This window comes from Leptosomus discolor, chromosome Z (assembly GCF_034619465.1).
Source record: "Leptosomus discolor isolate bLepDis1 chromosome Z, bLepDis1.hap2, whole genome shotgun sequence".
Classification (NCBI taxonomy): domain Eukaryota; kingdom Metazoa; phylum Chordata; class Aves; order Leptosomiformes; family Leptosomidae; genus Leptosomus; species Leptosomus discolor.
In genome coordinates, this window is record NC_141419.1 from 85,507,023 (window position 1) to 85,533,059 (window position 26,037).

Here is a 26,037-nt window from a genome sequence, read left to right on the forward strand (position 1 = left end):
TTGTATTGTTCTTGTAGTTAAGCTTATGTAAACTGGAAGACACTCTGTATGAATGGATATACATGTGAGTTGGGGTCAGGCTGAGCAGTATTAATTCCCAAACTTAACTGAGTACAGAACAGCTTGTAGACTCAACAGTATTTCTGTGTCCCTGAGCTCATATCAGGATGAGATTCAGGACCATATCAAGTCTCCTGTGCCATGGTTTCCATGGAAAGAAAAGTGAGACGTGCAGTCTGGATGGGAACTATTTTGTGCTTTTTTCAGATCTTTCTGGTTTGGGCAATTGGGGGATTAGAACAACGATGATTTAATAAAAATATAAAAGTATTTGCTGGTCAGTTTGGACACAGTCTTTTTATATGTTTTCCTAATCTGAACCCTGAAGCACTCAGTAAATTTCCAAGGTTCCCCACATTTGTATTGTGCTGGAAGTGAGGGATGTGAATTATAAGAACTGAGTTTCCTTCCTCAGTCTATCACTGCTCTCAGTAGGGACATCATGTGTCTATGCTGACCTCCAATTTCCCATTTGCACTGAGTAATGGACTCAGTAATGAAGAATCATTACATCTTTTTAATATTGACGAATTTGGATTTTGGCCTATACAAGACCCCAGAAAACAGGATGTGAACCTCCAACTCAATCTCTGGATGACATTTTTATTCCCATCTAGTCAAAATTAGCTGGTGGAGATGCTTTTGTCTGTTCAACAAACACAGAGCGTAACATGGCAAGACTCACAACTAGTCAGTAACTTGACTGGACTCCTAAAACTAGGTGGAAAAGCTTCAGTCCTAAGTTCATAAGTGGTCCATAAGTGCACAGAAGAAAGGTCACTGTGGTGCATAAATACCATACGACACACAGCAGTTTTGCTGGACACAATAATTTCCTGGGAGATAATTTGCATGATGATGGACTGAGGTACCTGTGAATCTTAGCAACAGTGAAACACTCTTCTGCAATGTGACTCAATGCTTGTAGATACAGCGAAAGGAAAGGGCTGAATATAATGTTGTTGTTGGCCCTTATCCACTTTTCTGATTGAAGAACAGTCTGGAATCTAGTACACACTCAATCAGCCAAGGTTCAAGATGGAGGAAAAGAAAGAAAAGACCAATACAGTCAGAAATACATTATGCAATGTGAGGGCTTGGACACAGTAATAGCAGGGGTTTTTAAAGAGGATGGAAAGTATGACACTCTTGAAACCATCCTTTATGAGGCTGGCCAGGGGGAAGTTCAGCATCCCTTGGCAACAAGGAAACAGATGAATATAGAGTTAATAACGTTCCCAAAGCCAGCATTCTCCTGCTGAAACAGATTCTAGTATAGAAGGCTACATGTGAGCTATTTTTGTGCCTACAATGACTGCTGTGTTTGCCTCAACTCTCGGCATCACTCTCATTGTACTGTATGTAAAGCACTTTGGGACACATTGGCTATGAAAGGAAGTTCAATTTGTGAAACCAAATTCTATTCTACCCTCAGTTGCTGCACACTGAGCCAGGTCAGTTCTGCATTCGTTTCATATTTTTTTTTTTTTTTTTTTGGAATTTACAGCTCCTGCCTGCCTTCAGATTTACTGAGGAGACACACACACAATTTTATGTAAGTCATACAGATATTGTGTTTTTATGTGTAAAAATATATACATGCTTACACACACACTCATACACACACACACACACACACACACAGACTCTGTAGAAATGACTCATAATGAAAAGCAAGAGACAGGGGAAAATATACCGGTTCATGCCTTTCTTTGCTTGAAATTTTCTATTGCTTTTCGGCTGAATGATGTTCCTATACTATCTACATAATGAGTACTCTCTTTCTTCAGATAATTAAAGAGATGCTGCCCATATCCAGCTAAAATTATATATTTATACATGGTGACCTTCTATTAATAAACATATAAGATTGTTACAACTGAACAAAACCTCGCAAGTCTTCATTATTTCCCTCCACTTAGGCTCTTTATCATTCTTCTCCTTATGAATTTAGCACTGGTGAGGGATGCCAGAGAAACAGTCTCAGTGAAAGGACAAAGCAGTGCAGCCTGTTGTCTCACACCTGGAGTCTGATGATTTGGACTGACTCCTTGGTTCTGATCTCTGGTGTGGCTGTGGGCTGCTTTGTTTTATGTTTCTTGAGCTCTAAAATGAGAATAGCATTATTTCCCCTTGCCTTGCTCCCAGACACGGAGTCTTTCAAGGAAACTTAATAGGAAACCATTGTTTTTCAAGGCCAAATACTTGCTCGTGGAATATCACTGTCTCCAGACTGTGATCCTGCGCCACCTGCCCACCCCCCACCCCCCACCGGGTATGAAAATTCTCCCTCTGAATGTGGTGGCTCATTTTGGATTCCAGTTTTGTCATCTTCCCTGTAAGGTTAGAACCAGAGGAAGTTGTATTAGATATATATAGATACAGAGATATACAACAGATACAGCTGGAAAAAAACTCCACAAACCAAGCACCAAAACCAAAAAAACCCTCAGTTGTGTGAGTTTGAAGAAGGCCTTGAGAAATGTGAGGGATGAGGAAGTATCTATTAGGTTTTTGATTTGTTTTGTTTTGTTTTCCTTAAAAATGTGGCCGGATTAACAAAAAGATTTATCTGCTTTCTACTCCAACTCACGTTATTCCTATGTTTACATCATCCTCATTACACAACCAGTACCTCCATAATGTGTTGCACCTCTGGAAAAAGAAACAAGCAATACTCACCTCTATAAAGCAGTCTATAAGAAAATGAATTTTTCACTTCTTAATCTGCAGAACAACAAACACATACAAAACACATGTTGCAGCCTGCCATCTTCCCTCTGTGCCAGCTCTTCTTGAACCAGAACCAGAGGACTCAGGTGACCGCAACGAAGAATTGCTTGTGCAGAGCTGAAGAAGAAAGCTAGATTTTATTCTCTGGATTTCCCATTAAACAAATACATGGATGGTATTCTCCTACTCATTGCTTACTTTCAGCATGACTGTGGTCAAGACAAAATGCAGATAATATAGCATGGCCAGTCAAGTTTAAGCAATGTGGTGTTTACTTGTTTCCCACAGCCTGGCTTCAAACCCAAGCAAAAGAATTTGCTCCACTTGTTCCTTTCCTGTTCAGCATTCATCATTTCATCTCATCTTCCTGCTCCCCTGCTAAGGTGTAGGTTGGTTTTGGTTTGATTTGTTTCTTTCTTTTATTCTGTATTTTGCTAAATCTGTTTACAATCATTCCTTCTTCTCTTTCTCTCCTCTTCTGTAACCTTAGGACCAGGAGTTCAGTTGTCTGTCTGAAAGCCTAGTTTGGTGTCCCTTGTTTTATTGTTTCAGCCCATTTGGTAACAAAACCCTATTTCAATTCACATTTGACTTCCCCAATAAATCCTGTTATCCCTGCCCAGTTGCCAGGCTTCTCACTCACTGTCATTATCGGCTATATCCTATTTGCCCTAATCTAGTTATCTAGTCTTTTCATCAGCTTATTTTACCAGCCCCCACCCAAGCAAAACTCGTTTGAATTCAGTAGCAGGCAAAGGCAGAGGTGTTCCTGTCCTCTTTGGAGTGGGTAATTTAAAAACTCAAAGCACGTGACAAGGCAGTTCTGAAAGACTTTGCAAATATCCATGCAAAATAGCTCAGGACAGTGATTCTCCTCGGAGGCCAGATAGGCTAAACGATTCTACCCAAGCCACGCAACAATCACCTGGCAGTACAATCTCTGAGACTTTGCTGCATGTCACCACACTACATAGCCAACAAAATCCTCCACTCCTCCCACAAATGGCAGCAGTATATTTCTATACTTACCCACCTCCTAGCCTCTCCCAAACTCTTCCAGGTACTCACTGATGAAAAACACTCTCTTGGCAGAGAGCATTTTGGCAAACTACACTCTGTATCCCTATTTCCCATGAATAATATGATGTTTCTCATCCACCCTCATCCACTGTTATGTGCATCTGAGCCTGGACCAAAATTTTGTACTAAACTATTTCTTCTGATTATCTAAAAGGAATGTTTGAATTCTTTATGAAAAAACACCACCTTTCACATGCCAGGCCCTTTGGAAAACCTCCTCAGCAGTTCCCTGTGTTGAATCAGCCCAGAAGTGTGTAGATGGCAGTGCAGTGTTAGACATATCTTTCTCAGATGAAATGTAAAATTGTGGTCCTTAAAGAACAGTGTCTGTTTAACAACAGCTAGCAACCAGGCAGGGTTTTAGACCTGGAAGTGAAGGAAAAATCTCTCCTTCACTGATAATGCGGCATGAATACACAGAGTGTTGATGTGATTATTCTGTTTGGACTTTGGGTAGGACAGGCTGTGGGATCTTCAATAACTCTCAGTAGGCAGGACTCGATTTGATATCTTCTTTGAAGGAAGTCATCTGCAAAATCACAATATCCTCCATGACCTCAGCAGAGCCCTGCTTGGGAACTGGCATGAAGTGGAAAAAGAAAGAGGTCTTTCACTGACTCATTTCCAATTCCTGAGTCACTTGGGTTTCCCTTGCAGGTCTTCAACTAAGCATTATTCTAAGGTTGCGTTACTGGCAATGGCATAATTAAAACTGAGTTGTGATACCTTATAATGTAAATTTCTCCTGCATTACACTTCAGTCATTGAATTCTTTCTCCAATTTTTGGCTCAAATATTTCAAAAGAAAAATATGTTTTCTAACATATTTTTTCTCACCACATTAAAATATACCGATGCTTTTACTGAGGAAACCTTTAAACACAAAAAGACAACTTATCCAAAACTGTGAATATATCTATTTTGGGTTTTTTTTTGAGATATATTTTCAGTGACCCCATTAGTTTCAGACAATTTCTCCACGCTTCCTATTTCACCCTGTGACTCATCTTTAGGATTTCTCAGTCATCTGCTGTGTAGTGGGAGTTGAAATAATCAGCAGAAAAGTTGGGCTCTTTTCTCCCCCCCCCCCCCCCCCCCCCCCGCCCCATGTCATAACTGAATCAAGATATGCCAAGGAAAAATGAGGGACGTGACAAAGATGCATTAAAAAAAGTTACAAATAAGCTACGGTGATAAACTAAATGAACGCAGCAGAATCACATTAATAGTAATACTACTTTTAAACCTTTGGATGTTGTGGAGGCAACCAATTCTGACAACGTAAGAGGAACAATTCAACATCTATGATCTAGGAGACGGAGAGTCAATTTCCTCCTCAAGCACAAACTCTTTACATGACTGTATCTGTTGTTGCCCATATGTCAGGGAAGAATTATAGCATCTCTTTCCTTCACAGGAACGTTGGTAGGATAAATACATTGAGGACGGGGAGGCACTCAGGTCCAGACTCATCCCACTTAACTATGACACCTGTCTGAGGAAACCGAGAAGTTTAGTTATTCAAGGATACATAAAGATGAGGCAGAAGGATGGACATTTGCAGAAGGTGATTCAGCCTGCTGGAGATGTGAGTCACCTTCAGGAACTGTTTATCATTTTCCATTGAACCCATAGCAACTATGTACCTAGGGATGGGGTGCAGTTATCTGAACACAGGTGTCCAGTGATCTCTCAAATGCCCTACAGCAGCTAAGACACATGCTTGGGGCAAATAGACATGACACAGGACTTCCAGGACATGGTGGAATGTCCCACAGCTCTTTCCGTGACAGTGGATGTCTATGTGGAAACAAATTAATTTTACTCAAAGTGTTTAACATAGGTAAACAATTTTGGCCTCCAGAACAACATCGGTGAAAGCTGTTTAGAAGTTTAAAAGGGAAACTCTATTATGTGTAGAAACACCCAGTTGAAGACTTCTGCTGAGAGAGTATTGTGGCTACCTTGGTAACTGTGTGAGACTCAAAGGTAGCTTTCCTGTTCTGTTTCCCTTCTTCTTTCGTCTTTCAGTTTCACCTAAACTGTTCGTTAGCTATAAGTTTAGCTAAGAACAAGGACAGGAAAAAGACGAAATACGTAACGCTACGTTACATTACATATGACTTTTCAATGGGGTATTAGAGCTGTGACATTTCCCAACTAACCTTGAAGGAAATATTTTCTATACTCTGTTCTTAGAATGTGGGCTGTTCTGTTTGTGCATGGGGGTAGCTTTGTCCCTGAGCAGGTTTTACTGTGCTAGTGAAAGTATGGGTGATCTTGCAGCTCTGTTAAGAGGTAGCAATGATACTATGTAGAAAAATCTAGATTATCCCTGGAAATGCCATGGAGGTGCTCCTCACAAACATTTCCTGATCACGTCACTCATCATCTTAGTCTCCTTGTAGGTGTATCTATGGCGCTTATTGCTCTAGCCTCTGAACAATCTTCTCATCTCAGATGATTTCAGGTCTTAAGAAATTTGAATTAATAGGTTAGTTGCTGTAAGCTCCCTGTAAAGTCAATGGAGAGAGTCAGAAAGCCCCAGCCTGTGATTCAGATCACAGGTGGGCTGTATTCCTCTCCTGAGGTGCTGTCTCTGTCAGCCTAGAACACCAACCTAGGTACCCCAGCTCAGTTACAGCTATGCAGGCCACAGTGGCTTAAAAACAAATTGCATTTAGAATCCAACAAATTCCTTTTTCATCAGTGGAGAAACAACCCTGGTGTATAACATCATTCCTTCTCCGTATCATTGGCTTCTTTCCCCATCTCTCAGGTCCAGAGCCCTGCCTCTGCCTTGCTGTATCTGAAAGATTATAAACTTTATTCTCTGTCCTCTTGATTATTCCTTCCAACCTTGCTAATAGCTGACCGGCTTTCCACTGTACTGTAGCACAATATATAATAACCTGCAATTATTGTCCATTTAGGCTTTCCCCTGGGTCTGCTTTATTCCTGCCGTCAGTGGACCTGTACACTGCTTTTCTGCTGATTTTACTACCAGATTCATTGCTGCTGAGAAGAAAAAAAATCACTGATGATCTACAACCTGTTATATAATTTTCCCGTCTGTCGTTCTTATCTTTTTTTTTTTTTTTTTCCCAGTTCCTTGGCCTACTGTAGAGACTTTACAAAAATTGCTTTATAATAGGCCTTCCTCAGCTGTTGCATCCTATTCTGTACTGGATCACTCCTTGAGTATTTTGCTGCCGTGTTCTGTACTTCTGTACAGCAGTTACAGTTTATATGTTACCTGGAGGTCAGTGTGCACAATAGCTCTGCAGCATTTTCACTCTTTGGCTTGGGGCTTCTTCACTCTCTTTTCTGCTCTGGTCAGCCAAGTTAGCTAGAATCCTAGCTTGGATATTACAGTTTATTGCCTTTCATTTTCATCAGGAGGCAGGAAATTATTACATGAGGTCTGACCTATTTCTTAGCATCTGCACACGCAATTTACTCTATCTACAGAGCATCTGTCTTCTGTCTGTCTTCTCACTCTTGGGTTATGCTCCTCACCTGGGTTAGGTAGGCTAGTAAACCTTTCATCCAGTGAAACTCTTGGATTGAAATGTCATGAGTTTCTCAAGGCAAAACCAAGTGGCAGTTATGTGACTTATAAACCAAAAGATTATTAGTGGGAGTAAGATTTCTAAACAATTAGGAGGATCCAGGCTATTGTACATGTGAATTTACAGAGGCACACTGTTGTTACACATACTTCTTTCATGTGTTTTGGTTTTTGTTTTTCAATATACCACTGATTAATTCCACCATCTTTGAATTTATCCAGAGCCTGCTCCTGTAAATACTACAATTGGTATTCTGTGCACTCTCATGCAGGCACACGTGTATGCTACTCAAAGGGTTAAACATACACAGTTGCTCATTTAAACAAAACCAACCTCTGTTGCAAATCTTTAATATAAATGTATATGTACCCTTCTTTATCTCCCCCAAACCACACTTATGCTTGGTGAATGGGCATGATCATCCATGTCTAGATCCAGTCAATTCAGAGGTGGCTTCACTGTTGAGTTCAGCAGAGGCAAGGAGAGAACGCTGATCTTTTGTTCACAGCCCCACACGGCTGATTCACAGCCTTGCTATGCTTCGTCTGTCACCGATAGGCTTCCTGGGGTACTTGGACCTTCCCTCCAGGAGGCTGTTTGTGCTACCCTCTAGTGGCCAAAGCACAAAGAATACAGCCAAATTAAGAGCGCATACCAATTTTTATGCAAAGGTGATCATGGATTTTTTTTTTTTTTTTTTTTTTTTTTTTGATGACACGAAATAAAAACACACCGTTTTTGGAAAGTGGGAAAAAACCACCTAACAAATAAATCTGTTTAAAGTTAAAGGTTGGGAATGAAATGGAACTTCTAAAATATGAGTGTCTTCTAATATATGTAATTTGCATAATACAAAACCTTGATGAAATGGAAGGTGATTTTAGAGTCTAGGCAGGGACTAAAAGTATTTTAAATATACCAGAGTTTTCTTGTGTGAACAGAAGGCAATAGTTTGATGTTCCCACTCAACCTCAGTAAAATATGACAAAAATACTGAGTTTCCCGCACTATTTGTCTCTTGTCGACTATAAATCTTTGCAGCAACAGAAACTCTCCTACACTGTTCATACAGCTCAGTGAAATTCTTCTCTTGGTTGAACCCAAACACAACAGTGAAAGGAATAAATATTATTTGATTAATTACAAGGTTCTAGAAGATGCGATAAGATGGAAGTTAATAGTGGAGAACTGCTGACAAAAGACAGATGTCTGAGAGCTGTGGGGGAGCATGAGACAGGGTTTCCAAAGTTACTGAACCATCTGAGGTGCTGGATACTACTGTAGGACTCATGTAGGGCAAGTGAGAAAATTCAGGGAAAGATAAGGAAAGGTACATACACAGTTAACTGACCACTGAAGAAAAATGGGCAAAAAGGTGACACACTGAGGGCTGCAGAGTCCCAACTGGCACTAAGATTTAACATTCATAAGAAAGTAACTAAACATCCCCTGATGTTCCTCTCCTTCCTAGTAATTTTGAACAATTCTTTCAAACAACCATTTAGAAATGGGCCTATTCTAACTCATAAGAAGTCACAGATTTTTGTAGCGAAAATAAACTCAAGAAGAAACATGCGAAATGCTGAGGAACAGAAGCAGTAGGAACAATTTTCTTCCAGTCTTGCTTTTCAAACCACTGGAAACGACAAACAACTTTTGGCAGTAGACCTTTTTCAATCCCAAACTTGAATTGTTGCATTTCTTCTTGTAAAGTTGCTGGAAGCTATGGAAGAAGTGTTTCCACATACTTACAGCTGGACTAAAGTCCTCCCCAAAAGCTGAAGCCCCTTTAGTTAGCAAAGAATTTCAGAAATCTCGGAGGTCTTCTCTGTGCATCTACAATGAGGAAGTTTCTCATTTTCCAAACATTCAGAGAGTTGCAATTGCTTTCAAAACACAAGGCTGACAGTTGTGTTCTCACTTGGGATAATATCTAACTACTGTTCAAATTGCGAAGGAGCAACTTAGATGGAAGCTAAGTCCATTAGTTTAAGATAAAAATATCCCAAACTTTTTGAACTGCTTTGGGTAGCATGAGACATCATCTAATTTTATTACCTGGTAGTTCATCTTACAGTAGTGTGCCCAGGCAACAGTTTCTTCTACTGGGCATGGGGAAGAAAGTGGCCATTTTGATTGTGCTGTGCTGCTGGAGACCTATCTCCTATGGGGCTATTTTAGTCTCATGAAATAGTAACCCTTAATTTGAGGAGCTTGATGCAGTAGGCAAAAATCAAAGTAAGACTTACATTCATAAAAAACTCATGAGTCTGGCAAATAGAAGACAAGACAGCAGCTGAGAGTTTTGAATTGAAAGCTTAGTGGTTAGATCACGGTTGCTCAGTGTTTGTCTTCAAAGCTGTACTCCTAGGAAGGAGGGCAGGCAACCTAGATATTAAGTGGAAGATCAGATTAACCCTGACATTTCTAGGTCAAGGGAAGAACTGAGGTCATGTCTTTCCCATGCCCACCAAAGTCACATCTGTGCTGATCAGAAGTGCTCATGGAAGTACTGATACAAAATTCAGGAGGGCAAATGGTACCGCTACTCTTTAAAATGCAACATGTCAACAATTACTTATGTTTTCACTCACTACATCACTGTGTATGTTCTACTCTGTCTCTCTAAAGCAATCTTATAAATCATTAAACAGATTGGTTCTATTTTTGCCTCAAACATCCTAGCCTTGAAGTCTTATGAATATTTTCCAAATTAGGTCTTCAGTTTACTAGATCATTTTATTACTTGGAACTGGCTGTTTTATTTTTTTGCTGGTCCTTACTTTGGGGAAAAATAGCTTGGAGTCAGAACAATCAAGCAGCTAGCTACTGTTTGACAAAGTGCAGTCATCCTTTCTGGTTTCTGATGGTTTATCTCCTGGTTTTGTATGTTGTGGAGAGTTTCTGCTCAAGAAGAAACAAAATGTTGACTTTGATTAGTAATACATGGGAGTTAACACAGGGTTAGACTGTAGTGAATGTAGACTCATGAAATATTCTATTCCTTTGTACTTCTAAAGCAGATTTTCTGCCTGTTTCTGACCTGATAGTTGTTCACTGTGTTTTAAAGAACCTCCAGCAATGGAGATCTTATGCGCTTTCCAAACAATTTACTCAGCTGCTTAACTATTCTCCATCAAGACAATATTTTCCTGGTGTCTAATTTAAAACTTCTTTGCTGTAGTTTAAGTCTGTGCCTTCTTCTCCTATCTAGAGTGACTCCGAAAAATAATTCATCACACTCACCTTGGCAACTTGTGAACTGAAGAACCATTACCTTGCCTCCCACTAATCTCTTTTCTAGACAAACTGAATGATATCCTTCCATCTTTCTTTTGCAGACAAACAGGATAGGTACAGGTTAACCATGTAGCAACATACTTATGTCCATGGCCTTGTTTTTAATGTTCCATTCTCTTATTTTCTCATTAGGATCATGTTTTTGTTAATTTCTCTTTCACATATCCATGTAAATAGGAATGGTTTTATATTTGGCTTTTATTGCCTATAAGTCTGTATGTCACCCTCTGCCATCTCACCGTAGTTTAGAGAAGACGCTATAGCATATGACATGTGTAGTGATAGGTCTTTCTGTAACTCCAGTACTAGCAGATTTGAGGACTTTAGGAGCTGTGCTTTAGTCTGTGTGTAATAACTGTAGGTTTCAGCACAATGACAGCAGATTTTCCGTAACAGAACTGCAGTCTAAGACTCCAAGCTATGGGACCCAGTAACTGAGGGCATTGCCGCATCCCTGAAAAGCGTTGAGCCCCGCCAATGGGCAAACACTTTATTTCTAGGAACTACAGAGCAGAGAACAATTATTGTCCACGTTGCCATGGACAGATCACACAGAAAACCCTGTTCAGTTACCTTCTGTGCTACCTGTATGACTGTGGGTAACTCATTAAGTTTTCTTTTGTCTAAATTTCCTCTCTCTTGAACATGGAGGAAAGGTTCCTTGACATCATAAGGAGAAAAGAATTTAAAACTGCATAATGGTACTGAAAAAATGATAAGGTGCGTAAGTACCGTTATGGCAAGAACAACCACTCTGTAACGAACTGTGAAGCAGTGACACCTTTCAGGTTATGCATAAAGATCTGGATATACAAAGGCAAATGAATACATTACAATGATTATCTCTTTTACTATTTAACTCATAAACAAATGCATCTGCTCCAGGAACAAATCATTATATGTATAAAAAAATACATGCCAGTTTACCTTAAACGAGATTTCACATACATATTAATTTTACAATGAATTTATAATATACACATTTCTTATTTTTTAAAGAGCATATTTAGGTACAAAAATGAGGATGAGAAATAAATAAAAAAAATGGTTTCTTATTGTAGCACCATTTTAAATTTCTTGATACCTAACATGACTCATATATTTGTCTATTTTGTGGACAATGTGGAAGTCTCAGTGCTTTCAATAGGCAGGATTTTTAAACTATGCGATTTGTAAACTATGCAAATGATGGCAATTTGCGACTTTAAATGCTCCTTAAGTGGAGAGTTTGGCATTTTGTAAAGCAGATAATAGTCCCAGATAATGGATTCATTAGATGTTGTCGGATCTTGTCACCTCTAAAAACTAGGACATTTCCTCCCAGATAAGTAGCTCTGGTTGCTCTGTTTCCTCCTAAGGTTCATGACACTTCCCATTATAAGGCCCTCAATCCAGCTTCTTATAGCTTTAATATCTCGGGTGCTTTCTTGTCTTTGTAGGAAAAAAAAAATCAACAAACGAACACAAAACCTAAAAAACCTAAACCACTAGTTTTTCTGGAGATCAAGGCATATGATAAAATACATTGCTTGTCCCATCTACAAATTTCTGGTAATATTTTGTTAATTAAGCTCTATAACTCTGATAAGCTGCAGTAAAGATTCAAGATCTCAGACAATAGCTTTTGGTTTGAAGAAGTGCCCCGTGCTGTGACCAGGACTTGACTGACATACAGGCCTCTCAAATTCACAAGCTCACTGAGCTCTTAAAGGTATCTTAAATTTCAACTGCTAAATTAAATTTCATCTCCAATTGCAGTTCAGCGTTGTGAGCTGTGACACTTCCACCATTTCAGTACCTGAATGCAATGTCTCTCCTGTGCTTTCACTGGTATCCCTCCTTTCTCCTCTCCACAGGTGGGTCGTGCTGGAGAAGGTGAAGGAATTGCTTGGTGAAAATGTGGGAAAGAGAAGACTTGGCTTGAAAATGGTGGAAGCAGCTCAGGACAAGGAATTTTTAAAGAAGGAGAAAGAAAGGAGGAGAAAGAGTAAAAAAAGGAAAAAGAAACTGCAATTAGGAACTGATGGGAGGGAAAGGTGGGAAACTAAAAATGGACTGGATAGTTGAAAGAAATAGCAACATGGATCTAATTAAAAAAAATTGGATGTGGTACAAGAAGACAAGAAGGGTCTGAGGTTGGATGTTATGCTGTGGGCAGAAACCACTGTGGGCAGACAATATGTGCAAGGAGGGCAATTATTTTCATTGACAAAAATGTTGAGTCTGCAGTGACAGATGAATTCACTATAGTCGGATTTTGAACACGCAAAATACAGTACAAAGTGAGCCACGCTGGAAGGTCAGGTACTGATCACCTCCATACAGTACCTGTGATTTTAAACTTTAATATCTCAGTGCCTCAGTTTCTCACTACGTAGGACATGCAATCGAAACACTGAAGAGTCATAAAGTAAATGTTATTCTACCCATGCATTGAAAAGAAAGGCAATTTTTTAAAAAACTGTTTAAAAGAAAGAAAAGGATCTTTTTTTGTTTGTCCCACCCCCTCCCCCCCATTTAAGAAGTTTTATGAAAATAATGGCCTTTTAACTTTGTTATGAAAATAACTTTTTAATATAATGGGTTTTTAAATTCCCTGGGAAAAAAACTTTCGACTAAATTAAAAGTACACGTCCATTCTTCACACAAGTATTTAATTATATAAAGGACTCCAGTTTTCAATTCTACTCATATATGCTGCCTGTTTTCCTTAAAGTCATGTGAGAGAAGCTAGAAATAAAACCTAAATCAGTGAAGCTTTTCTGTTAGAAGCCAGAAAGCTGCCAGCACGGTGCTTCTTGATGCAACGGGAGTGGTGGTTTTTCTGAGATGAGCATTTGCAGCATCTAAACTCACTTCCCCAAGTAACCATCAGATGGTAGCAATGCTTGTTTGCTATCTACCATGGACTAGATTCAAACTGGGATGCAGAAATAAAGGCTGTTTTTGCTAGTCCCTGCAGCCACCCAGATGCCTTTTGAGAGTGCCCTGTTGTTAGCATTTCGGAGGACATGAAAGCTGCAGATCTGAGTGTTAATGCTGAGGTAGACACTATGTAAAGCAACCTGATCTTATATGCACAGAGTTGTAGCCAATAGCCACATGCATGAGGGAACAGATGAAACCCAAGGGAAATGCAGATGTCCTGTCCCTGGTTTTGTTCTCTATGTTTTGGTTTGCTGCAAAGAAGGACTCTAAGGGGTGCGGAAATAAAAGTAGCAAGAAAATTAACTTGGGACCTTGAAACTAACTGTGGCAGAGACTCCCAGGGAAATTGATCCAATGTCGCAGGAGGGTGATAGAGCAGACTTCTGTAGCATATAGGAGTCCTTGGTGAAGTGATAAAAAGCTTTCTTATTGAAGGTTTGGCCTAAGGTCACTGAAAATAGCCCTCTGCTATGGGTACTGTTAGTCGTGCATCATCCTTGAAGCTGAGGACAGGATTCAATGCCCCTGACTTTAAATGCCCAATGGTTAGACACCTAAGCCTGATTTCGCATCTGTGTTCCCTGTATAGCCAGTGGGGAGATGGAGACCTCAAGAGAGAGAAAAAACTCTGCCCAGGCTTAGGTTCCTAGCTTGGGATGTGCCAAAGCAGCCTGTGAGGGTGGCCGTTTACTAACCAGAAATGGATCTTTTTTGACTTGCTTAGATTTTGGCCCTAATTTTAAGTGGCTAAGGTGGTATAAATCAATCCCCATGAATGCCATTGAAAGGCGCAGTTCCCAACACTTGTTCTGCCTTCCCATCCTAGCCAAAAAATAAGAATAACTTTATAAAACATATGCACAGGACTTGCAGTCACAAATATGTGTAACCATCATATCCAGTTTATTAACAATTTTAAATTAATTGATTTCTCTCTAGTGGTTTAAATTACCAAGTTTCTCCTGAGATATCAGTGATATCGGGACTTTCGTCAGGAGTTAGAAAGTAAGTTTGTTCACTAGTGTTATTTTTGCTGCTCTTTCATCATGTCTAGGACTGACTCCCTTAACGTGTTCCACTGCTGATGTGAAATACCATATCCAGCTGCCCTGAGAGAGCTGCCTTTTTGGGTTCACCTTGCTTTGCTGCTTGGTGCTTGCGTGGTACCTTCTTTGGCAAAATGTCCCTTTTATTTCCACTCTGGCCCCTGTCTCCTTCATCTGCAAACATCTCCTGCTCAGTCTTCCCAAGGTGGCAGCTTCATTAAACCACAGGATGGATGCTTGGGGCATCTTTACTCTTTGGGATAACTATTTCCCGTCAATAAAGTACTAAACTGTAGCCCACTGTCAGACTTTACGATGGCAGGTGTACTACATTTAGCAAAAATAGATTCGGCATGCCTGGTTGCCTGTTTAGCCATAGTGTCTCCTAGTAAGCTGTTTCTTACTAAGTGAGAGCAATATTCTAGAACAAATACTTTTTTTTTTTTCCCTGCGAGAATGATCAGACCTATGTCAGCTTTGCTCCAGAGAGTCTTTTCTTCTTTTTTTTCCCTGAGTCACTGACATTGGATTTTTTTGACTTGGACTGGGCTTATGTTTTTGGCAGCTATATCAAGTCTTGACAACTTCTTAAATGTAAATTTATATTTGCCTAGCTTTTTTTTTTTTTTTTTGGTAGCTCTTTGAACTTTTTCTTAAATTTTTCAATTCTTAAGTGGCCTTAGTAATCCTCAGAATTAGTTGCAATGTCTAGGTGCAGCCATGAACAAGGAAGAATGGAAAGTGGCCGGGGCTGGTTACTCTTATCTTATCTACTCATCACCAGGCAGCTCAGCCAGCTTGTTCACCCTGGTGGTGTCTCCTCAGGATTGGGATATTGTGTTGTAACTCCCCAGATGTGCAGGTTTTCTTTCTGAGTTGTCGCTGTAGCAAGTACTGTATGAGTTTTGTCAGGCATTTGTTTGCACTAAATCAAAGAATAAGCTCAGAGAAAACCTCCACACTGTGCTTCTTCGCATTTCCAGTAGATGCTCCAGAGACAGGGACTGAAGTTTTAGCAAACTTTGGTTTTCCCTTGCAAATCATAATGTTTTCAGCACAGTGGTGGGAGGTCATGAGATGGTTGCATGTGATTTATGGTCAAGATGGAGAGTAACTGCCTCTTATAAATAAGTACATGTTATTTACTACGTCTATATGCAAAAACTAAAGCTTTATTCTCCATTTAAGTGCATCAGTGTGATGAACCCTGTGCCACTCACCTTAGGTTTTCACCATGCTGCTGTAAAAGATCATTAGCGGTGCCCTCACTGAGCAACTGCATTTTACGTGTACTGTAATAGCACCTTATGGCTGAGTCCTTTTACATGAATGTTGTGTCTGCAGTTCTTTACTGAGATTTGCATCACATTTGCATCCAGGGGGCACCTCTTCCTGTCACTTGTTTGAATAGTTAGACTGGTGGCTACTTTTCTATATTGCTCATCTGTGCATTTTCTCTTTCTTTTGCAACAGGATGACTGGTGATGACTTACATGATTGACTTAAACACTGTGTTGAATCAACTCATAGATTTCTTTCTGTGTTCACAATCTTTTGAGGCTGCCTAAAGCCTTTAGTTATGCTGTTCTACAGTCGCATCCCAGAGCTATCACTATCGACTATGCAGATCTCTCTGATGTCTGCAGTGTGGCTTGCTTGTAATGAGCTGGGTCAGTTGTTGGAACCAACTGTCCTAAATAGCAGAATACGGGAATGATGCCTCCAAAAGATCCTGAATGTGCAGAAATGTGTGGCATTTCTTGCAGCCAAAGTTCTGACTTCTCAAGCAGAACATACTTAGCATTGACTCTAACCCTTCTTATTTTTCTGTTTAAGGATAGTAGGAGGCTCTTTCTGCATCTCGGTTCAGTTTGGAAACACCTATAAACAGGACACATTTCATTCTCCCTAGTATCCCCATTTAGCCCTTTACTCACTCGAGCAGTCTCGTGGCAATAATACTGCCTCAGCTTTTACTTTAACCTCTTCTTTAACAAAAACTCTGTTTCCTAAGGGCTATAGTGACCATGAAGTTCACCTGTGTCCGCAGAACTCTGTTCCTTCATGCATTTCCAAAGCTGCTTCGGTCCTCTGCTTCTGTGTGGCATTCCTTGATGGCTTTAAAATCTTGTTGAATTTTAAGCGCAATAAGTTGGCTTTTTTTTTTTTTTTTTTTTTTTTTTTCCTGGGGATATGACAATTGCTACATATATCAGAGATTTCTGCTAAAGGACAAATCTTTTGCTTGTGTGAACTTCATGGAAAACACAAGACTTTGAAAAAAAAATGAAGCAATACTTGCTTGTTACTGTTTGTTGTTTTTTTTTTTTTCCCTGTTTGATTGTTGTAAATGCTTACATGGTGAAGAACAAAAAATGTAGTTCACATAGTTATGTATCAATGATGGAAAATAAGAACCTCACAAGTCCTGTTGGTTAACCACACATACAAGCCTGTGCTAATTCTTCCCTCTCAGCAGTACATTTCAGAAATACTGATTTAATTATATACAGGCTATAAACTTAGTTATGGCTCTGTGCCCTTATTCTATAGCCTGAAGCTGGAGAGTTTCTCCTCATGGTGCTCTACCTGGCTCAAACGCTTATGGCCGAACCACAACATGTCTTTCCAAAGGTTGAACCAGTTTTGATCTTGTCACTGCTGTCAAAGGGAGGAAAGTGGGTATACATGATGCAGGTGTTGATTTGTGCTATGTTTCTCCTCTTGTGGCAGTGACAGTGCTTATGCCATGACGTGGCTTTGAAAACCCCAGCTGTATCTCTGAGCATGAGATGTTATAATATGTGTCTGAGCAGAGTTGTGGAAATGGTATTCTTTTGACTTGCAACAAGAATAACACCAGCTGATATATATCAAGGCCTCTATTTTATCAATTTTTTTTCTGTTGTTGCTAGAATGATGACTAACATTTCTTTCTTGATGGAGAACAAAATAGGGCGGATGAAACAGTGAAATGTTAAATCAAAGGCATCTGTGGTTACTGAAAGACAGCATTCATCAGTAGGGAAAGACATTGGGAATCTGGGAGCTATTGGATTTTAGCACCTGAGTTTGTAGAATTAGACTCAGAGACGTCTTAAAAAAAAAAAAAAAAGAAAAAGAAAAACATTTCTAAAACTTTCTGGTCCCTGTGTTAAGGGTCTCATTCAACCTTCACTCAATTATCTAGTGTAAACAGGAGAATGTTCAATGACATAAGCGAAAGGCCAATGCATGCATGAAGAACAAGGCTTCTTCTCCCTTGAGACAACATACTTGTCTAAGGAAAGCTGCAGAGACATTGCAAGAGGTGATTCTTGGTTTGAAGAAGTTGAGAGCTATTCAGATTTTTTTTTTCAATTAAAAATGAAAAGGCTACAATGTAGAAACTGAAAAGCTTATGAAAATGGAGACATCTGTTTTTCTTGCAATTTAGAAACATCCAGAATGTTCCGCCTTGAGTAAAATAACTCACCTGTGTGCCAAGACAGACAAGAGAGAGATAGCTTTCTCTTCACTGTTGGTAGGACTTATCCCCTGTTTCAAAATGTGTATGGAGGGAGAAGGGGAAAGGGGAAGTCCTAAGGATGGAAAATATGATGGGCAAAGAATACCCACTGGCATCTGTTGAACCAGGACAGCTTGTTGTCAGTCCTGCAAGCCTGTGCATTATATCAAGTCAGATTTCTCCGTTATATTGGACATACTTGATTTTAACCGAGGAAGATTCTCAGATGCCTTGAACTGATTTTGTGGTAAACATGAGCAAACCTAAATAGCTGCTTTATTATCGTTCATTGTGTGAGTGTTGGTTCATAATAAATCATTGTACTCTTTAGAAACAAGCTTGAAACAAGTGCATAAATATTAAATGGCCTCAGGAATAAAGACATTTTCAGCAGAATTATTGAGTGTGGTTTTCCAAATCCATTGGGTAATCCAAAATCCCCATAGTCATTTAAAGACCAACATGTACTGCCATTTATAGTAATGTAAATCCAGTGTAACTGTGTTGAAGTCAATAGAGTTATTACAAATTAACATAAAAAAATAGAGTTTGGCCTATGAAATATAAACAACATAATTGCTTGAAATTCTTTCCATTAGGCTAAAGGAATAAAAATTCTATACCTCTGCAGAAATAGGAAGTAAAGTGATCTGTATTATGTGTGTAAATTTAGGCAAAAAAGATTATACTGATTTCATTCATATAATAAAGCTCTTATACCCTAATCAGAAACCCTGAAGCAGAGGTTATTCATTTTTAAAAAATTGCTATTCTACATTTTAATAATTCCAGCAGAAAAAGAAAAGGAGGACCAGCTCTGTGGCTTTTGCAAAGTAGAGATATTCAGACCAATTCTGTTGTTTGCAGACCCCTCTTTTAGAAGGAAGTGGTAGAAAAGAGTGAACAGTTCCTGTATCCTCAGTTTCTGATGCTCCATAGACTTCTTGCATCACTAGGGATAATCTCTTGAGGATGTCCATGTTGTGCCTCAGTTATCGGAGGCTTAAATTATGCTTACACAGGTTGTTCTTGTCTCTAATATCACATACACTTAGAAGATATTGTTTGCCTATGTACGCGATAAGCAGGTAGAAATGGGAGACAGCTGAGTCCATGAGAGACATGTAGCTTCAAGGCATCCATCTACAGTAACACCAGTCATGTTACAGTCCTGGTAGCATAAGGAAAGGACCAAAGACCTGGGACTCCTCAGTGTAACCTGTGAAAGTGCCTTTGGGGACTCCCTCAAATGCAAAATGTTGGGTTTTTCCCTCTCAGAGTCAAGCTGACCACTGAGAGTGAGCAGAGAGTAGGCAGTGTGACCTGATGCAGTATGAAGCTAAAGGTTTAGGACTGGGGCAGTGGTGAGGCATCCTGAGATCTAACTCCTGGGCAGCAAATGGGAGATCATTAACGGTCTTCTGTCAGGTTTTGGAGGTACTATGAGGAGCTACAGGTTGGCGGAGGAAAGCACTTACTCAACAGTGGTATTGCCGCTCCTGCTGGAAGGTGGAGTGAAAGGAAAGCAGTGCATGTGGAGCAATAACACACTCCCCTTACTATATTTTTTTTCTACATCCGCAAGTAGTTAGGGTTCAGTTCAACCCAGTAGGTCTATACTACACAGTCTTTGATGCTTTTGCCCAGGATCTTTGAGGTCCAAACAGGGACCCAGGGTCCTGTGGGTGGCCTCACAGAGCACAAAGGATACCATTGCTGAAACCTCTCCTGTTAGGACATGACTGCTGACTTACTCTCTACCCGGCTATCCATCAGCAACAGACTCAGTTGCAACTACAGGGACAGGGGACAACTTTGGGACATTGTGTCGTATATTTGAGTGCTTGATTTATGAAACATAGCAAAGGCAAACCAAAGCTGGAACAACTTGTCCACACAAAAACTCCCTGTGCTTCAGCTAGGAGACATGCCTTTAAAAGCAACCTCAAAACATTTATTATAAAACAGAACAATTTGTATTGTATTCAATAATGTTTTCAAAGGATTGTCAACCTCTGTCTGCAGGTACCTTTTCTTACAACATATAATCTATAGCACTCATTTCCCCCCCCTCAATAACCATATAACAGAGATATGCATTACAGAAAATGTGTATAGGTTTGCTTCTATTATAGTCATGATCAAAAGGCTATGATATATTGAAATATTCGCTTTGTACAAATACATCTGTTATCAGAGGTTCCTTAACATAAATGGTGTATTTTCTATAATGTGCTCCGTCTAATGAATGGTTTGGCGAAGGCATAAGAACAGAGCTATGTGGGGAGAATGCAGTAATTTCTCTTTAACGTGTAGGAATTCTGAATACAAGTAAATGCATGCCAAATTTTATTGCTTCTAAATCTGAATAATTGTATTTCTGAGCTGTGCATCTGGGTAGATAATAAAGCCACAAAACAATTTAATGAAACATATAAAAAATCAAATGACATTACTAAATATTATAATATGCAGAAAATATATTTTGCATATTGTCACCTAATCTTTCATCCACATGCTAACAAATAATGCAACAATAATTGAAAGTCTTATTATCCATCTACGTAAATTGAGACCAAATTTACCTTGTTTCCTTTTCTTTGTGTGTGTGAGTGTGTGTGAACATAAAAGTGAGATTGATATTATTGCTTTATGTTTATGGTACATTTTTTCCATAATAACTAAGGTGACCAACATAAGTCTTTTTTCCATTCAAATCAGTCCTCAGCTCATATTGTGATTACGTTACCTAGACAAGTACTCAGAAGAGGTAAGAGTTGAATATGTGGCCTTCGTTGTTCCCTCTCTTTGATGCATAATTCTGCAGAAATGAAAACTGAAATACCATAAAGAAAGTGGGAGTCCTCATATATAAATTCAGTGCCTAAAATTCACAGGTATGGGGTGCCCTCACCATCCATTATAGTCAAGGGATGGATATGGCTAATGCAGAGGGCAGTACTGCTGACTCATTCCTGAAGCCTATTTTAGGACGAGGTGAGCTGCCCTGTTGGAGTATGTGTTTCTTTCTGTTGACTCTTAAGGAATCCTAAATGCTTAGCTTACACTTAGACGTCTAACTTTTAAAGGACCACATAAGGAAACAAGATTCACATCTAAAGAGGTTAAAATACTCACAGGCTCCAGGAGGGAGGGATCTCTTTTTGTTCTTGCAATGATTCTAGTGCTTTGTCACTGATTTATTCTGCTCTGCCATGGAAGAGGTCACTGCAGACTTCCAGCTGGTTGTAATGTCTGGATTTAAAGGACAGCGATCTGAAATGTCTGCTGCAAAATGTCTTTTGCAAAGGTGAGCCTGTATCATCAAAGGCCACACAAACAGTAGGAAAAGGATTGAATTTCCTGAAGACCAGAGCTTGATAATGTTGTTCTGGCTTTACGCAAGACAACAGTCTCCGCTTTCTTTCCTTGTGATGTGTTGGCCCAGATTTTGACATGCTTGCACACATAGCCATGTCCCACACCTCAGAATGCCTAGCTGAAGTCAGTGCAGCAAATTGTGTGAGGTTAAAGTGGGTAAGACTCTGCCTTGTTACAAGAATATATAACCAACTCCTTTTTGATAGTTACCCACCTATACTCATAGAGAAGGATTACTACCACCACCATTCCTTTGCTGGTAGAAGTAAATCTGTCCTGTCCTCTCTTCTTTACTCTGCTTGAACTTTACTTTATGAATTCTGGAAAGGAAAACTGGGGACTAATAAACACCCTGAGTCAACTAGTGAAAAACCTTCTCTGCTTGTGAAAGAAGGAACCGTCCTCAGTGAAGACAGAGAATTCATACTATGAGGTGTTTCTTGTACTGAAGACAGGACTTTTTTTTTTTTTTTTTTTTGGAAACCGCACTGTGATTGTGGAACAAATTTCTGTAAGAAGAAGGAGTCATCATATAAATCATAACACTTGCCACTCTGAGTGTCAACTGCACTTTTGGATTCTTTCTGCTGTTCTTACAAACAACTCACACTGCCTTGATATGAGATAGTCAGTTAAAAAAAATCAGAAATTTCTTATCAGAAGAGAGAGTAAGAAAGACCCAGACATAGCTAACCCTGGTGGCCACACTCCTTGAAGTGCTACTGGAATGAGCAAAAGTGCTTTTGGGGGAATATAAGTATAAATATGCTGAAAAATAAAGATTAGGAATTGCCGCATAGAGATTTGCTGCAGTAAAATGTCGAGCAGAACAATCAATGCATATGAAAACATTCTGCTTCCTTGATTTAAGAATCAAATGCATGTAGACAGGTTTTCTTCATTCATACCAGGATAATTTATTGTACCTCGTAGAATGCAGAAGAAAACTTGGCCCTTAATCTGTGAAAGGAAGATTTCAGGATGAGGAATTTGATTTGACTTCAAAGAATGTGAATCGGTTCTTTCTATTCTGTAGTCAATTATTCCTTTTCAATGTATCTCCCATTGGGATTAAAGCTTCCTCTGATGAGCTTTAGCGTTATAGTTCACTGCAGTCCCCCTGGATTCAGCCTTGCCTCTGAGATACTTTCTTTTATCTTTCCTTTCTTTCTCTCTTTCTCTCTCTTTCCCTCTCTCTTTTTCTTGCTCTCCCTCTTCCTCTCTCTCTCTCTCTCTCTCCCTCTCATTCCCTCTCTGTCTTCCTCCATTTCTTCAAACCCAGATTTTTCCAACAATTTATTAAAGATTTATTTAGACAGCGACTACCTAAATCAGAACTTAAGTTCTGGTAAAAAAGTCATGATTAAATCTTGGAAGCTCAAATGAAAGAAATTATATTGTGTATTATGTCTAACAGGAGATTTATGTTTCAGATATGTGGTTTATATATGATTTATGATGCCATATAATGTTGAAATGTACAAGTCCAACAGGTCATGATCTGGGAATGAAAAGCTGTCTACTTCTTAAAAAAGGAAGGTATTTTTTAAAACATAAAATAAATTAATAGTCCAAACCATTGCAACACATTAATTCTAAATTGAACTCTTTGTTTGAACGAGTAATAATGGTCTTTAATTTTGTTAGTATTTTAAAATATTAAAACTGTCCATTCAAAATATGAAACATATATAAATAATATACTTTATTTATTCTTTAGTCAGTATAAACATGAAGCACTGTGTGCCTAAAATAAATCTCCTTGCAGTTTCCAATTGTGATGGTATTGAAGGTGGTGAAATTTTTTTTTTTAGGATTGATGTGAATTAGTATGAGTTCTTGAGTGGGATCCAAATTACAGGTTTTTATGGAAAATGTACATTTGGAAGTGAAACATAATTGTGAAGTTCAGTCCTAGATTCAAATTTGAATGCTTATCTGAAGGTCTGAAAGATAAGATTTTGCAGCTCCATTTTCGAAAACACACTAAGTACTGAACTTCCCCTCCCACACTCTTCTATGCCCAGATGTGACCATTTTTAGATGGTTAACTGGAAATAGTTCCATTTAGAAAACCTTTCTCATAGTTGTAAAAACAGTGTTTGTAGCTCAGTTAAATGGATGCTGTAAATTTAATTCAGGATTAATATGTAGGTTTGATACACTTGCTATTTTCTGTAATTTAGTTATCTAATTCATCTTTCTCTCAGCCATAAAATTTGAGAAATACATTCTAGTGGAAATTAAACAGTGGCTATCAAAATAATCAGAACTTGTTATGGAGATGTGATTTCTCTGTTTCCAAGTGGTGTATAAATGGGATGTGGGGCAGAAAAGTGGAAAAAAAAACCCAGATCCCCCCCCAGTTTTTATGTGTTTTTAAACATTCCAACAGTATGTTAAAAATGTCATTTAACTTACTAGATCCGAAGTGTTAAATATCTCCATATGATGTCTTAAATGCAAACAACAAAATATTCCAAAATTGTAGTTGGAAATGAGGAAGTGAAATAGATTGTAAACCTGAGCTGAAACTGACTTTCCAATTTCAGTGTCCCATTATGCAGAAGCATAAAACACAGCAAAGGAGGAGATCAGATTCTTCATTAAAAAATTGAGAAACAAATTACTCACCCTGGAGTCACTAGCTGGAAAGGGGGAAGGTTGCAGACAACTTGGGGCATTCATATAGGGAGAAACTATGCTTCTTCCCTTTTGATAGGTGAGACATAAGGCTTGGTATTTTTTGTCCTTGATACATAGTTTCACGATATTTGAAAAAGGATGAGATTCTGTGACCTAAGGTGGAATTTATCCAGACGAGGAAATATCTCTTTTTAGATACTCAGTTTTACTTTCATGTTCTTCCCCTTTAATCTTAAATGGGTCACAGGACTTACAACCTACCCACCTTTTAAAACTGTTCACGCTTCCTTCTGCTACCTGAGATAACCAGCAGTGATTAGAATTGCTTAGTATTTCAGGCAGAGGTGTGGGGTAGAAATGCTCTAGTTTATTGGTAAGCAAAGTAGGCAGCACCGGTCTCACTGGTAGCAGGAAGATGAGTGGTTTAGCATCAGACATTATATACTTGGAAGAAATAAAAAAAATCAGGAAAAATATAAATAAAAAAGAGTGCAAAGTTTTATTGTCAAGCGCGGCTGTCACTTCATGAAACTAGAGTCATATATAAGATATATGTGACATACTAATAGGAAGTAATTTACCCAAGGATGTTTTTGTGCCTTGAAGTGCCTTCAACATTTCTGCTTTGAAAACTTTGCAAGTGTGTATGCATCAGAGCAGTTACCGAGGTGCTGAAGTTCCCAATTTGTGCACAATGTGACTTTTATAATGCTATTAAACTCATCTCATGGAAAGCGGTGTGCACAAAACAATGATACATGAGATCTCAAGGAGTCTGCTGAGTGGGGGAGAAGGCTGGAGTGAGGAGAAAGCTTTTATAAAGTCACTTTGAGAGTGCACCTCCGCTCCAGAAACCTTCTGTTTATTCACACTGGAAATTATCTCCTGTGCTTTGGGCTGAGATTCATGCTGCTTGCATTCCTCACCCCCTCTGCATAATAAATTACAAGCAATTTTTTTTCTCTCTCTTGAAAGTAAATTTAGTGTTGATGAGATGCAGCAGATTGACAGCCCTGGTAATTGAACTCATGTATTTATCTCTAGCATGGGGCAGTGACAGCCCAAGATTCTCTCCTGTCCCATGAGCTCTAACTTGAAGGGATGGCCTCAGCTGAGGCCGCAGTATCTGTAACTCTACTGTTCATGCAATCATCAATAAAAGCTCACCATTCTGCGGCTGAAATGTGACCTTTTTCTCTCTTATTCTTGCTCCTGTCTTGCCCACCTGCCATGATCTTTTCTTCTTTGTTATGTAGACTGTAAAACCAGGGGAATTTTTGTAACCTGTGTGAGCAGTAACATAACCATGGAGACCAGTTCTGGGTACAAGAATCTCAAGGAGTTTATTGGAACACAGGTAAACCCCACAATTATACAATGAAAATGCCGTCTTTCCTTGTTCTTGCATGCTGGAACAGTTCTGAGCGTAACTTTTGCCCCATAGGAGCCAAACTAAGGGCAGCAGATTCATTTCCTGCAGAAAAGATGTGAGATAGTGATAGACCTGGGGAGATAGGACACACAGATTCTCCTGCGTGATTAGAAAGTCTAAAACTGTGATTTTTCTTTGTCTATTCATAAAATACAAACAAACCTTGAGAACAAACAAATAAACCTCTTGCTGTAAAGTGAAATTCCCTGGAGGAAAAAAAAATTGAGGGAGGTGAACGTCAGTTCAAATATTTTGCTGTGATAAAGTCAAAGCATTTAATTCAGAGTAAAACTATACATGACTTTTTTTAATGCATTAAACCAGTGATTTTTTAAGGTCTTTTGAAATTTT